This window comes from Berghia stephanieae, chromosome 14, assembly GCF_034508935.2.
Source record: "Berghia stephanieae isolate SIO BIC M18660-M18661 chromosome 14, UCSD_Bste_1.3, whole genome shotgun sequence".
In the NCBI taxonomy this organism is placed as follows: Eukaryota; Metazoa; Mollusca; class Gastropoda; order Nudibranchia; family Aeolidiidae; genus Berghia; species Berghia stephanieae.
The window spans coordinates 32,753,251-32,767,573 of NC_088373.1; the positions used below are offsets into that span (position 1 = coordinate 32,753,251).

The 14,323-nt window shown below is 41.3% G+C and overlaps 1 protein-coding gene across 1 annotated transcript in view; it reads right to left on the reverse strand.

The window, feature by feature from the left end:
- The window catches only part of LOC144959387 (BTB/POZ domain-containing protein KCTD6-like), a 38,333-nt gene extending 24,491 nt beyond the window's left edge, over positions 1–13,842 (reverse strand). Inside the window, exons 1-2 of the mRNA XM_078891960.1 lie at positions 13,376–13,842; positions 814–1,088 (exon numbers count right to left, since the gene is read on the reverse strand). The gene's annotated coding sequence lies outside the window, so the exon portion shown is untranslated. The remainder of the gene's footprint in view (positions 1–813; positions 1,089–13,375) is intronic.
- Between the last annotated feature and the right edge of the window lie 481 nt (positions 13,843–14,323).

Sequence of the window (14,323 nt, forward strand, 5' to 3'; positions counted from 1 at the left end):
TTTTGTCCATGTCCACACAACAGAGATTGGATGGCTGGGTGTAGTGTTAAATCTGGTGGAAAGTACTTCGCGATAAGTAAATGCTATTGATCGTCTGTATCACGCCACAGAACCCGGAATAAACTCCGATTCCATGGGTCTGACGGCATTAATGACTGATTTACTTTACTTTAGATAATACAAGATATAACACTTATAACACAGAAACAATATTATATATTTGGAGTTCTACCAAACGGCTGGTGGTCCCGATAGTTCAGTTGGTAGAACACTCGCTTCAGAAGCAAAGGGACCGAGATCGATCCCGGGGACAGTCGAGATTCTTTCTGACCCCCCCCCCCCCTCCCCACCCCACCCCCACCACCACCTGTCCACCCGCAGTGAATGAGTAGCTGGATCTGATAGATCTAGCGGAAAGTACTTTGCGATAGACTAGCGCCCTATCCGTAGGATGGCAAAGCTATTGCGATTGTCCGTTGCACGCTATAGAAACCGGGATAAACTCCGGCTCCATGGGCCTATTAACTTTAAATTACGCCCTTCGGCCACGACATCATAAGATATCGTCGACTAGGCGTTCCACAAAGGAATATAAATAATTCATCAAACAAGATGTCTGATGTCAACATGAATCACACATGTCTCGATTGAGCAAATCGGGCGTTAATAATCTTGCCCAAGGGTAAAAAACGAAAGTTCCTGAAACGGGGCTCGAGCCCGCAACCTTCCGGGTTACAATGCGATACCTTGACCCTTCTCCTTTAAGGGCCTATGGCTCTGAAGAACTAAATAAAACAGAGTTGAATTACTTACCAAATGATAGTAAATTCTTCGATCAGGAATCAAACTATTGGTTTGTTGTAAATCGAAATGGATACCCTTGATATGGTGAAATAATATACTGACGATAATGACGACGACGATGACGATGATGATGATGATGATGATGAGGAGGATGCTGATGATGAGGACGAGGACGACGATGATAAATAACGTTGATGTGATGTTGATGTAGAGGCCTTGGTGGAAATCAGCATTGTTTGTCGATTGGTCTCACTGGATTTCTTTTTTTGTTTTGATTCTGGGATCTGGGTTGATGGAAATAGACATGGATTGTAAATTTATGAGATGCGGTTATTAATTAGTTGTAAATAATAACGTGAAGTTGATTGTAAGCTTCAATTTAATTACAAAAACAGATCAAATGAACGTTTCGGGTTTCCCCTTTATCAACAAAACAGGGTGAATCAAACACCACAGATGAATGAGATGATGTGGTAGTGGCGTAGTTAAGATGAATAACCAAACATTGGTTGGAGGACATAGTATGCTCCTTGACCAGCAACATTTACACTTATTAATTACTTGACATATCTAAATAAAAACTTGAAAAACAAAACTTTTAGCTTTTCTATAGCGCGATATCCATTACGCGGGCTTTACATGGGGTCCCTGAACAACAGCAACACGTAACGTATAGAATAAGACATGAAGCCTGTTAGGCGATATTACATTTTTTCCCAACAGAGACAACGCTGTTAACGCCCACCTGATGCCATGCGTTGAGGTAAAATACTCACAATACCGGCAGCCGGATAACATAAAAACTATGTGTAACCTTGAACGTTTATAGTCTGAGAGATATAGATAGTATGCGCTTGGCTTAGAAACTCACAACATTGCCATCCGGAATTTTAACGGACCAACACACAAAACAATGTGTAACCTTGAACTTTTATAGTCTGGTTAATACAATTTTGTGAAAATTACTCATTAACGCGGATGGCAAAAAAAATACAATAACAAATACCTGAGTAACGTCAACTTCGTTCTATCTATAGAAGTAACGAAATTGACATCACTCAGCTCTTTGTTATAGTTTTAAGACAGCCATTTTGGTGATTAGTTTTCACTAAACTATAGATAGAAAGAAGTTGACATCACTCAGGTCTTTGTTATAGTTTTTAGACAGCCATTTTGGTGATTAGTTTTCACTAAACTATAGACAGAATGCGCTTGGCTAAGAAGCTCATAACATTGCCATCCGGAAGTATAGATAGAATGCGCTTGGCCAAGGAGTTCACAACATTGCCATCCGGAAGTATAACGGACCAACACACAAACTCTGTGTAACCATGAACTTTTATAGTCTGGTTAATACAGTTTAGTGAGAACAACTCACAAACGCGGATGGCAAAAACAATAACAAAGGCCTGAGTGACGTCATCTGCATACTATCTATAACGAACCAACACACAAAACTGTGTGTATCCATGAACGTTTATAGTCAGGTTAATACAGTTCAGTGAGCAGTACTCATAAACGCGGATGGCAAAAAACAATAACAAAGACCTGAGTGACGTCATCTTCGAACTATCTATAGATAGAAAGAAGTTGACATCACTCAGGTCTTTGTAATTGCTTTTTGCCATCCGCGTTTATGAGTAATTCTCACTAAACTGTATTAACAAGACTATAAACGTTCAATGTTACACATAGTTTTGTCTGTTGGTCTGTTATAATTCTGGATGGCAATGTTGTGAGTTTCTTAGCCAAGCGCATACTAATTACAATATTTTATCAAACAGACTAAAAATGTTGAAGGTTTTGGGCTGGTACGTTATATCTGACAGGCGGATGTTGTGTTTATTATACCTAAACACATAGGGCATCAATACATGGTTTAGTTCATCCCGAAATAACAGGAGATTGATGAGGTAGGTTAGAGAAATATTAGAGAGAGAGAGAGAGAGAGAGAGAGAGAGAGAGAGAGAGAGATGTGTGTAAAACATTACAGATCGATCGGATACGTACGTGTGTGTGTGTGTGTGTGTGTGTGTGTGTGTGTGTGCGTGTGTGGTGTGGGTCGGTGTCTATTCGTATCTGTTTACGAATATAATGTGTAAGTGTATGAGTGTGTGTGTGTGTGTGTGTGTGTGTGTGTGTGTGTGTGGGTCGGTGTCTATTTGTATCTGTTTACGAATATAATGTGTATGTGTATGTGTGTGTGTGTGTGTGTCTATGTGTTTGTGCGTAGCCATCGTTAAGTTATCGCCTGACACCCAAAAGGACTGGTCTTTTGACGTCATTTTTTGGTCAGTGTCAGGCTATAAGTTAACGATGGCTACGGTTTGTGTCTGTTTGTGTGTCTTTACGAATATATGTTGTGTGTGTGTGTGTGTGTGTGTGTGTGTGTCTGTGTCTGTTTAGGAAAAGTATGTTGTGTGTGTATGTACATGTGTATATGTGTGTGTATGTACATATTTGTGTCTGTTTAGGAAAAGTATGTTGTGTGTGTATGTACATGTATATGTGTGTGTGTGTATGTACATGTATATATGTGTGTGTGTGTGTTACACAAGTTGACACATGTATCGAGGACATCACAGCCTATACCGTTAATTAACGTCCCATCCTTATTACCGACAGCTCGGGGTCAACAGGTCACGACCATCCACGGCGTGCTATAATCCATGCTCTTACGCATTCATTACACACTTATCGGAATTGCATAATCTAAATTTACATCAATAACATTTCGCCTAGCTCAATATCGGGGTCAGGTCGTGGCATGTGTAAAACTTGAGCAACTTGGTTCAACGGTAGAGCCAGCGCGTCTATAGATAGTATGCGCTTGGCTAAGAAGCTCATAACATTGCCATCCGGAAGTTTAACGGACCAACACACAAAACTATCATGAACTTGTATAGCAAAGAGCGTGTAGGTAACGATTGTTATGTTACCAAGAGCTCTCACTTCCCGCTTTTGGTGAAGCCAAGCATCTTCCATCTTCTACTCGTATTTTCTTCATTGTATCAGTAAGCCTAGCGCGCATGATACATGCGGAGCACACCCACCTCGCTGTCTGGCCTGGCACGCGACAATAGCATTGCGGTTAAGAGAAGTGAGAGCTCTTGGTAACTACGTTACCCTACACACTCTTTGTTGTATAGTCCTGTTCATACAATTTAGTGAGAACTTCTCATAAACGTGGATGGCAAAAAATAATAAGACATGAGTGACGTCATCTTCGTTCTATCTATAGATAGTTCGAAGATGACGTCACTCAGGTCTTTGTTATTGTTTTTTTTTCGCCATCCGCGTTTATGAGTAATGCTCACTGAACTGTATTAACCCGACCATAAATGTTCAAGGTTACACACAGTTTTGTGTGTTGGTCCGTTATACTTCCGGATGGCAATGTTATGAGCTTCTTAGCCAAGCGCATACTATCTATATGGAGCAGTGCCGTGTACTCTAACAAAAGCCCCTGAGAAGCAACTGGACGGCTGCTACACTCGTATGGTGCGGGTGGTCTTCAACGAAAGCTGGAAAGAGCACATTATGTCAAATGAAGAGCTCTACGGTGACCTCCCGCCAGTGACTTCGAAGATACAACAGAGAAGACTGAGACACAATAAATATCAAACACAAAATGGCCATCAGATGGAACTCTTCCGAATCCAGAGAGCTAAATTATAAGAGAAGAGGAGATTTTTTGTTGGCTTCGTTTTGTTCTGAATAAAACAAAAACGGTGGAATCGAACCAGAATTTCTGAGATTTTAATCAAACGCTCTACCATCCGAGCCATTTCTACGTACCCAAATAGAATGAATAACACGAGAATAAATTATTATGGAAGATATTAAGATGCGTCACGATCAATACTGTATTTCCACGCCACACGTTAATCAGTTAACTCTTTCAATACCGACCCTTTTCACGATTTTCCACCAAACATTGGTGATTTTTCAGTCTTTTCTCAAAAGTAATATAAATACAATATACATCGCAGAAATAAGTTCTTATAACTATAATTTTTAATATCTTTAAATTCTGTGATTACAAAAGAAAACGGAATGAGATATATAAATATTGGTAGAATCGTAACAAATGTGACGATTTTCCTGTAGTTGGTAAGGAGAGGATTAAACTGCTGTAAACTCGAAAGACACGTATTTTAAAAAATTTGGCCAGAAAACTTGATTTAAATGACCCTCGTCTTGACGAAAACTGTCAGACATGGGACTTCCTGGAAGACTTCGCGAAGTCCCAGGTTTGAGAGTTGTTTTGTTTTGTTTGTTTTTTTGCCAAGATGAGGGTCATTTAAATCAATCGATATTTAAAGGACGAGTTTTCTGGCCAAATTTTTAAATACGTGTTGTTTTTTTTTTCCAGAGTACAGCAGGCTGGTTCATCACAGTTAACACGATCGATCGCTTGCGTTCAATTGGTCAGAAGTCTCAAATTAAATGTCTGACCCAAGGACAGGATGTAGACAACAACAGCTCAGGCAGACAACGTGTAATAGATTGTAAGGACATACTGTCGCTAATAGGCTGGAACATTCGTGACGTCACTTCCCTCGTAATGACGCATAGAAACTTAGTAACTGGTTCTAAACTAGCCCTTATGAAATATTCGACGACCAAAAAAGTGTGTCCAGAGAAGAAAAACATTATAAATCTGATCATGTTTTGACTTTTATACATTCTGATCACATGACATATGAAAAGTTCTAGCCAGCATGAAGAATAAAAAGTACCGATTTTCTTTGTTTAGAACACGCTGCTCGCCGTTGCTGGACGACGTGACGTCAGACTATTGAATCCAATTAACACGATCACATTCCTTGTATTGGTCAGTCTCTAATTAAATGTCTGACCCAAGGATGAAGACAACAACAGCTCAGGCAGACAACGTGTAACGGATTGTAAGGCCATACTGTCGCTAATTGGTCAGGGGAAAATGACCATGATGACTGACCATCACGGACTGATGGATGAAGTAAGTCACGCTTGGTTGTGGTCTAGTGGTATGAGACTTGCCTTCGGATCCGAAGGTCCTAGGTTCGAGCCCCCGCTCTGCGTGTCGCAAAGTTGACTCCTTGCTCACATTCTCTCACAGTACTCAGGTGTATGACGAGTAGCAGGCGTTAAAAGCATTGTTTGTTTTCTATTTTGTTTGTTTTAAGGGGTTTACGACTCTTGCAACACATTATATATATATATATATATATATATATATATATATATATGTGTGTGTGTGTGTGTGTGTATGTGTGTGTATGTGTGTATGTGTGTATGTGTGTGTATGTGTGTATGTGTGTGTATGTGTGTGTATGTGTATGTGGATGTGTGTATGTATGTGTGTGTATGTGTGTGTGTATCTGTGTGTATGTGTATGTGTGTGTATGTATGTATGTGTGTGTATGTATGTGTGTATGTGTGTGTATGTGTGTGTATGTGTGTGTATGTGTATGTGTGTGTATGTGTGTGTATGTATGTGTATGTGTGTGTGTGTGTGTAAACAACACATAATACAGAGCATAACAGAGAGATGATCTACAAGACAAAAAATATCATCTCCCAGAACTCTCACTATAGATAGAATGCGCTTGGCCAAGGAGTTCACAACATTGCCATCCGGAAGTATAACGGACCAACACACAAACTCTGTGTAACCATGAACTTTTATAGTCTGGTTAATATAGTTTAGTGAGAACAACTCACAAACGCGGACGGCAAAAACAATAACAAAGGCCTGAGTGACGTCATCTGCATACTATCTATAAAGTGACCCAGTAAGTGCCTCCCTGCCCACTATGGGAGGTCAGGAACCCCACCCAGAATAGCATTGTTTCCGTCGGAATAAAAATGGCAATATCTCGGCCGACGTGTCAAGTGTTGCTTAATTTTGGTCAGAGACTCCTTGTAAAGCGTTTTAAGTATTGTTCTGTGGGTATTGGGCTATATAAACGTTCACAAGTTAAATGTCTGACCCAAGACAGAAGACAACCGCCAGATAGACAGTGTGTAAATGATTGTAAGTACATACTATAGCTCGTTGGGAACAAAAGTGTGATGTAAAAAAAAAACTGCTTCCTAGTGCAGCGCCGGAAATGAGCTAGGGCGAGGTGACTTGCTCAAGGCCACACAGCTCAGCGGTGGGTGATCGAACTCGCTACCTTTCGGGTACGAAGCAAAGACGGTACCCCTTTCGGATACGAAGCAAAGACGGCATTACCCCTTTCGGGTATGAAGCAAAGACGGTACCCCGACAGGGTACGAAGCAAAGACGGCATTACCCCTTTCGGGTATGAAGCAAAGACAGTAAGCCTTTCGGGTACGAGGCAAAGACGCTGCCGCTGAGCCACGCTGATTTAAATTGAAAGTCGATGCCAGACGACTTAATTCAAAGGATTTAGAAGAGTTGTTCAATTCTTGTGAGGGGAAATTATTGATTTTAAAAGTTACAGTAACATGGAGAAGAATTAAAGAAGCTGATATACAGAGAAGTGATAAGACATGGAATGAGATGAAAAAAAAAAAAAGTTAGCTGAGGATAGAGAAGGATGGAAACTGTTTGTCTGTGGCCTATACCCTAATCTAGGGAGAAAAAGGCAATGATGATGATGATGAACTATAGCGACTACAATTTTTTTCTCCTAAAAATTACGTCTTTTCGAATGTTCAAGTCGGCAGGGCTGGTTTAACCCTTCCGCGGCGTAGCTGAAATCTCTTTCAATTCCATATTTGAATAAATTTGAGCTTTTATAGAGCGCAATGTCCACTAAAAATGTGCTCAAAGGGGTCCCTGACAAACAGCAACGCGTAATATGTAGAACAAGACACGTGTTAGGCGATATTATAATTTTTTTTCTAACAGAGACAACGTTGTTAACGGCCAGGTACTCATTTTACACCTGAGCACGGTGAGAGAATGTGAGTAAAGAGCTTTCTCCAAGAAGTCAACAATGCGCCGAAACGAGGCTCGAACCCAGGACCTTCCGATCCAAAAGCGAGTGTCATCCTACTAGACCACATAGCCGCACGTGCGTCGATGAGACGGAAAAGAAAAGTTGGGAACATCTGGGATGATCGAAGTCAAGAGAGCTAGTGGAAGACAGAGAATGACGTATATTTAAAGACATTATTCTCCTCCTCCTCCTCCTCCTCCACCTGCACCACCACCACCTCTACTCTTCCTGCACCACTACCCCCACAACCACCACCTCCTCCTCCTCCTCCTCCTCCTCCTGCATCACCACCACTACCAACCACCACCTCCTCCTCCTCCTTCCAGTTATGTAAAATACATTTCATGTTCCTTGTTCTTCCCGTTATATAACGCCCTGTCCTTGTCACTGGACATGGGTCAGACAGCTAATGGACATTGGTCAAACATGGAAAGACTAAATCACCCCACTAAATCAATGCTGGTTGTCTTGGTCACTCTACTGCTCATTGAATCAGTATCAATAGGATTCAATAGTCTGACGTCACATCCGCCCAGCAACCAGCAGCTTGGTTCTAAACTCGGAGAAAAAAAACGGCAGAGGACGTCGGGTTCTTGGTATTGGTAGTAGATCAAGCGACTCTTCTCTTTATTCTTAGTATTTTGTCCGTGCCCGACGTCTTTATCCGGAAGACGGCAGAGGACGGCAGTGCCGGGTCGTCGGAGTCAGTCTCCGGTGTGGGTCAGTTAGCCCTCATCGTCTAGTTAATCGTGGCCTTCGTAAAGTTATGGCCTGATACTGACCAAAAAATGACGTCAAAATGCCAGTCTTTGGCCACACAAAAAAAATCGTGAGTTGTATTCAATAGTTCAACCAATGAAATAACTTGTTTCTATGAGCTCTACTAACGACAACTCACAAGGCGGTGCAAAAACCAAATGACGTCAAACTGCCAGTCCTTTTGGATTTCAGTATCAGGCTGTAGATAGTTCGAAGATGACGTCACTTAGGTCTTTGTTATTGTTTTTTTGCCATCTGCGTTTATGAGTAATGCTCACTGAACTGTATTAACCCGACTATAAACGTTCATGGATACACACAGTTTTGTGTGTTGGTCCGTTATACTTCCGGATGGCAATGTTATGAGCTTCTTAGCCAAGCGCATACTATCTATAACATAACGATGGCTACAGTATCAGGTCATAACTTTACGAAGGCCACGATAATAGGATTCAATAGTCGTATCGTCACTTCCTTCCTAATGACGCATGGTAACTTAGCAACACTGGCTCTAAACTATTGGAACAATGGCGGACGCCCGTATGAAATATTTCTCCGGCGAGCATAAAAGCGTATCCAGAGGAGAAAAAAAAACATAAATTTGATCATGTTTTGACTTTTACACATTCTGGTCACAAGACATATGAAAAGTTCTAGCCAGCATGAAGAATAAAAAGTAATAATTTTCTTTGTTTAGAACCAAGATGGCCGCTGTTGCCGGGCGGCGTGACATCAGACTATTGAATCCAATAAACACCCTGCTTGAAAAGCACTGATCTAAACTAATCGATGACAAATCATGACGTGATTCTATCTATAGACCAAGCCCCCTGACTTCCCACAGCACGGTATTGTCTAATACTGTGTCAACATTTTCGTTGTCAATGTTTGGACAGGGCAGATTGTTACCCGATTGGAGGGCGACGGGACGTGGAAACATTGGAGTGAAATCAGACGGTATCAAAATATTGTGATAAATGCTTATGGATTGGAAACACTGCTTATTTGGCTGGTCGGTATGAATAGGCTTCCACAGTAGTGACGTCACTTCCCTCGTAATGACGCATAGTAACTAAGTAACTGGTTCTAAACTATCGGAACAATGGCGGACGTCCGTATGAAATACTTCTTCGACGTGCATAAAAGTGTATCCAGAGGAGAAAAAACTTTATAAATCTGATCATCTTTTGACTTTTATACATTCTGATCACATGTGACATGTGAAAAAGTTCTCACCAGCATGAAGAATAAAAGGTACCGATTTTCTTTGTTAAGACTATTGAATCAACGCAGTTCACTGCCAGGTACTCATTTCACGCACGAGTACGGTGAGAGAATGAGGGTAAAGAGCGTTTTCAAAGGACTCAACTATACGCCGCTCAAAGCGGGACTTGAACCCAAGACAGTCCGACCCGAAGGCGAGTGTCACACCACAAGACCACATAGCCGCATTTATCCATTTTATTTTTTAACCCTACTCGTATAATGTATTCATGCATTCCTTATCCACAAACATAATTTATCCATCTTGTATGACCTACTCCTATAATGTATTCATGTGACCTCCGACCTCTGTCCGGCTGTGTCACCTGCAAAACTATTATTTCCTGACCCAGTCAGCAGCAATATCGTATTACAAATTGAGTCTGGATCTTCGATCGAATCGTGACGTAGCCTTCGTTAACTAAAAGCCTGATCATCATTATCATGGCTTATCCTCCCCCCCCCCCCCCCCCCCCCCCCCTGGACGTGGCCTTCGCAATTAGATTCAGTAGTCTGATGTCACGTCGCCCAGCAACGGCGGCCATTTTAGTTTTAAACACAGAAAATCATTACTTTTTATTCTTCACGCTGGCTAGAACTTTTTATATGCCTTGTGATCAGAATGTGTAAAAGTCAAAACATGATCAAATTTATGTGTTTTTTTCTCCTCTGGATACGCTTTTATGCTCGCCGGAGAAATATTTCATACGGGCGTCCGCTTTTGTTCCGATAGTTTCGAGCCAGTGTTACTAAGTTACCATGCGTCATTAGGAAGGAAGTGACGTTACGACTGTTGAAGAGTATCACCAACCGAAACAAGGTTCTGTCCTGGGTTCTAGTCTCGCTCGGCGCATAGCTGAGTCCTTGGAAAAGATTCTTTACTCATAATATCTCACCGTACTCAGGTGTAAAATGAGTACCCGGCCGTTAATAGTGTTGTCTCTATCCGAAAAAAATGTAACATTGCCTAACAGGCGTCATGTCCCGTCCTTAACGTTAAATGTTGCTGTTGGCCAGGGAGGGGCCCCTTGTAAAGCGCTTTGAGCACATGTAGTGGATTTTGCGCTATATAAAAGCTCAATTTAATTTAATCATGGCTTATCCCCCCTGGAAGGTGGCGGCCTCCACAACTTTCAACCGAAACAAGCGTCTGCCCTGCGTCATCCTTCCACGTGTTACGTGTTGCTGTGGGTCAGGAACCTTTGTAAAGCGTCTTGAGCACATTTGTGGATATTGCGCTATATAAAAGCTCTAGATTGTTTTTTGTTTTTTTATTTTGTTTGTTGGGGGATTTGTTTTTTTTAGGGGGTTTTTTATTTTTATTTTGTTTTTTTAATTGACGTCCAGCATAGACTATTTTCGACGAGAAAATAAGATGCCATCACTCTGAAACCGGAAGATCATTTACACAAGATAAGTATCCAGTCATCTGAAAGGGTGGATTTACACTTTCATTGAGATTGAACCAGTTGTTTTGTTGTTTTTTGTACTGCACACTTTTGTTGGCTATTTTGGGTTTGATTTAACATTGTTGTAATGGACAATATTTGGCGTCGGTTTGAGAGCAGTTCAATGGGCACGATCTATATTACTCGAGGTCATTGGTCACATCGGGACTAGGATCTCGTTCGCCTTTCTGCCTATCAAAGAAAGAAAACTACAACACGCAAGAAGCCTGGTGCGAGGAATGGAAAAGGAATAAACCAACAGGAGGGGAACTAATTGAAGATCCCTGTAAAAGTCTCCCAGGTCTACAGGATCAACCAAGAAAATACTGGGTAGCTGCAAATAGACTACGGTCAAAACATACAAGAACAGCTGCCAACATGCACAAATGGGGGCTCCAAGAATCACCAACATGCCCAAAGTGCAACCAAGCACCACAAGATGCAAACCACCTCGTACTAGATTGCCCAGAGACAAAACTTGAAGGGGGATTGAAACCATCAACAAATGTGATGATGACTTCAGAACCTGGATTGATACCTTGAACATAGAAGTGTAGCCGAACGATACTACTACTACTATTGGTCACATTGTAAAGTGTGCTCAAAATTACCTACATAGTGAAAAGTGTTCACATGCACAGTTTTGAGAAATATCCAACGTCACAATTGTTCATTTTGCTCAGCATGACTCATGGGTATGGTTACAACTTTCATAAACAAAGCAGCGTGTTTAGATACATTGAGAAATGCCCAATCGTTGTACAGCAACAAATCATGTGATCAATGACGAGGCTGGACGAAATCATGAATATAGATCACTCCCATTCTACAAAATGAGCCCATAACAAGTTGGGTTATCAGACCTGCATTATATAAGTACTTGTGGCCCTAGGACCAATTAGCCTAACCACCTTTTTAATTGAGATTCTGTATAGGGCAATATCCTCTAAACGTGCTCAAAGCGATTTATAAGGGCAAACAGCAACGCTTAAAATGTAGGACGAGACGAGACGTGACGTCTGCGCATGCCAGACGATATAATTATTACAATTTGTTTCGAACAGAGACAACGCTTTTAACGACCAGGTACTCATTTTACACCTGAGTAAGATGAGAGAATGTGATCGTGAGTAAAGAGCCTTTTCCAAGGACTCAATTATGCGCCGAGCGAGGCTCGAACCCAGAACCTTCCGATCCGAAAGCGCGTGCCATACCTCTAGGCCACGTCGCCTTCTCCAAATAATTCTCGTGTCATTTCCAGGGGCGTGGCTATATTGGTTGATTTGGTGCCTGGCACCGCATCCATCTTTTAAAAATGGATAAATCTCCCAAATAAACTGAGACATTGTATATAACGCCTCTTACTTTTTTGAGTCTTTGCTTTAATGATTTTTTCTTTCTTTTGTATATAAAATATAGCATGTCTTTAGTCTCTTTCTTCTGATTCTGGCACCACCTTATACTGTAAGCATGCCACGCCACTGCATATTTCCCAAATAGCCCCATTGGTTCTATCAATTATCGACTATTCAATATGGTGTTGTTTTATCAATACACTGATGTTTTGTCATCTCATATTTATTTGTTTAGCAAGACTTGGTGAATCGATGGAGCAGAGATCAGACACTCGCCTGTGGGCATTTATGAGAATAGTAAAGGCTGGAACAGTGGCGCCTCCTAACACCCCCCCCCCCCCTCACAACATTCACACACATACGTACAGAGTGGGAGAGAGAGAGAGAGAGAGAGAGAGAGAGAGAGAGAGAGAGAGAGAGAGAGAGAGAGAGGATAGAAAGAAAGAAAGAAAGAAAGAAAGAGAGGAGGGGGGGGGGAGAAGAAGAAGAAGAAGAAGAAGAAGAAGAAGAAGAAGAAGAAGAAGAAGAAGAAGAAGAAGAAGGAGGAGGAGGAGGAGGAGGAGGAGGAAGAGGAGGAGACAAAGAAGAAGGAGGAGGAGAGGATTGCGGAGGTTGAGTGAGATGAAGATGAGACATGTACATATTTGACTTTCATTTTCATTTAAAAATCGAAAATTGAAGTATATTATAATTATACAAATAGCAATGGCCAAGGCTAAGGTGCGAACCCAAGATTTCCCGACCTTTACTTCGAAATATATTCTGCCTGCCATATGCTCAGGACACTTACTTTACATGAAATATTTCCAACCATCAACGTGTTACATATTATCCGACACGAGGTTGAATTTTGTGTTCACAATATTATCTGTCCTCAGAATTAAACACACAGTTCATCACACCGCAATCAATACACAGAATGTAGGGAAAACTCACTGACTAATGAATCGTGTGTACATCAAATCCATGAATTTGAATTCATATCAAATGATTAAACGTGTAGTCCTCAAAATATTGTTATGAGAAAACAATCCTATTTTAATCACTTTTTCGCCTCAGGCAATAATAAATTGGCTATATTCTTATTATCGTGTGTTGAAAACAGACGAAACAGCATTTAAGTGTTCGATATGGTTTGTTGATATTGTCATAGGCAGAAATGTGTTCTCAAGTTCTCTTTCGCCGTCGATGCGTGCACGGCACGCATGTACTGTACTATACTTTTACACTTTCCTCCCAACAGCTGCTACGAACAATGTGTGTTGTTTTGTCGTGTGTGAGCATGTGTGTTTTTTGTGTGACGAAAGCGACAAACAGAGTGGGAGGGGCAGAAGATTTTGTGTGTTTGTGTGTGTATATGTGTGTGTATGCGTGTGTGTGTGTGTGTGTTTGTGTGTGTGTGTGTGAGAGAGAGAGAGAGAGAGAGAGAGAGAGAGAGAGAGGTGTGGGATAACTTTGTTTTGTTCTCAACAACAATATTCTTTCAGTCACTCTGACTAAACCTGAAAGTCAATGTTCATTGTTCTGTACCGAGTGTTTTGTTATGGATTTACCTGTGTGCAATATTATGTTTTATATGTGTGCATGGTTCAATACCAACTGTGGGTGTGTTTTGCTTGACTGACTTGACTTGGGGGGGGGGGGGGGGGGGGGGGGACCAAAAAACATTGAATGGACATGACGAGTTACTATCCTGACTCGTGGTGATTCACACTTGCTTATTGTATGTATGGGACCA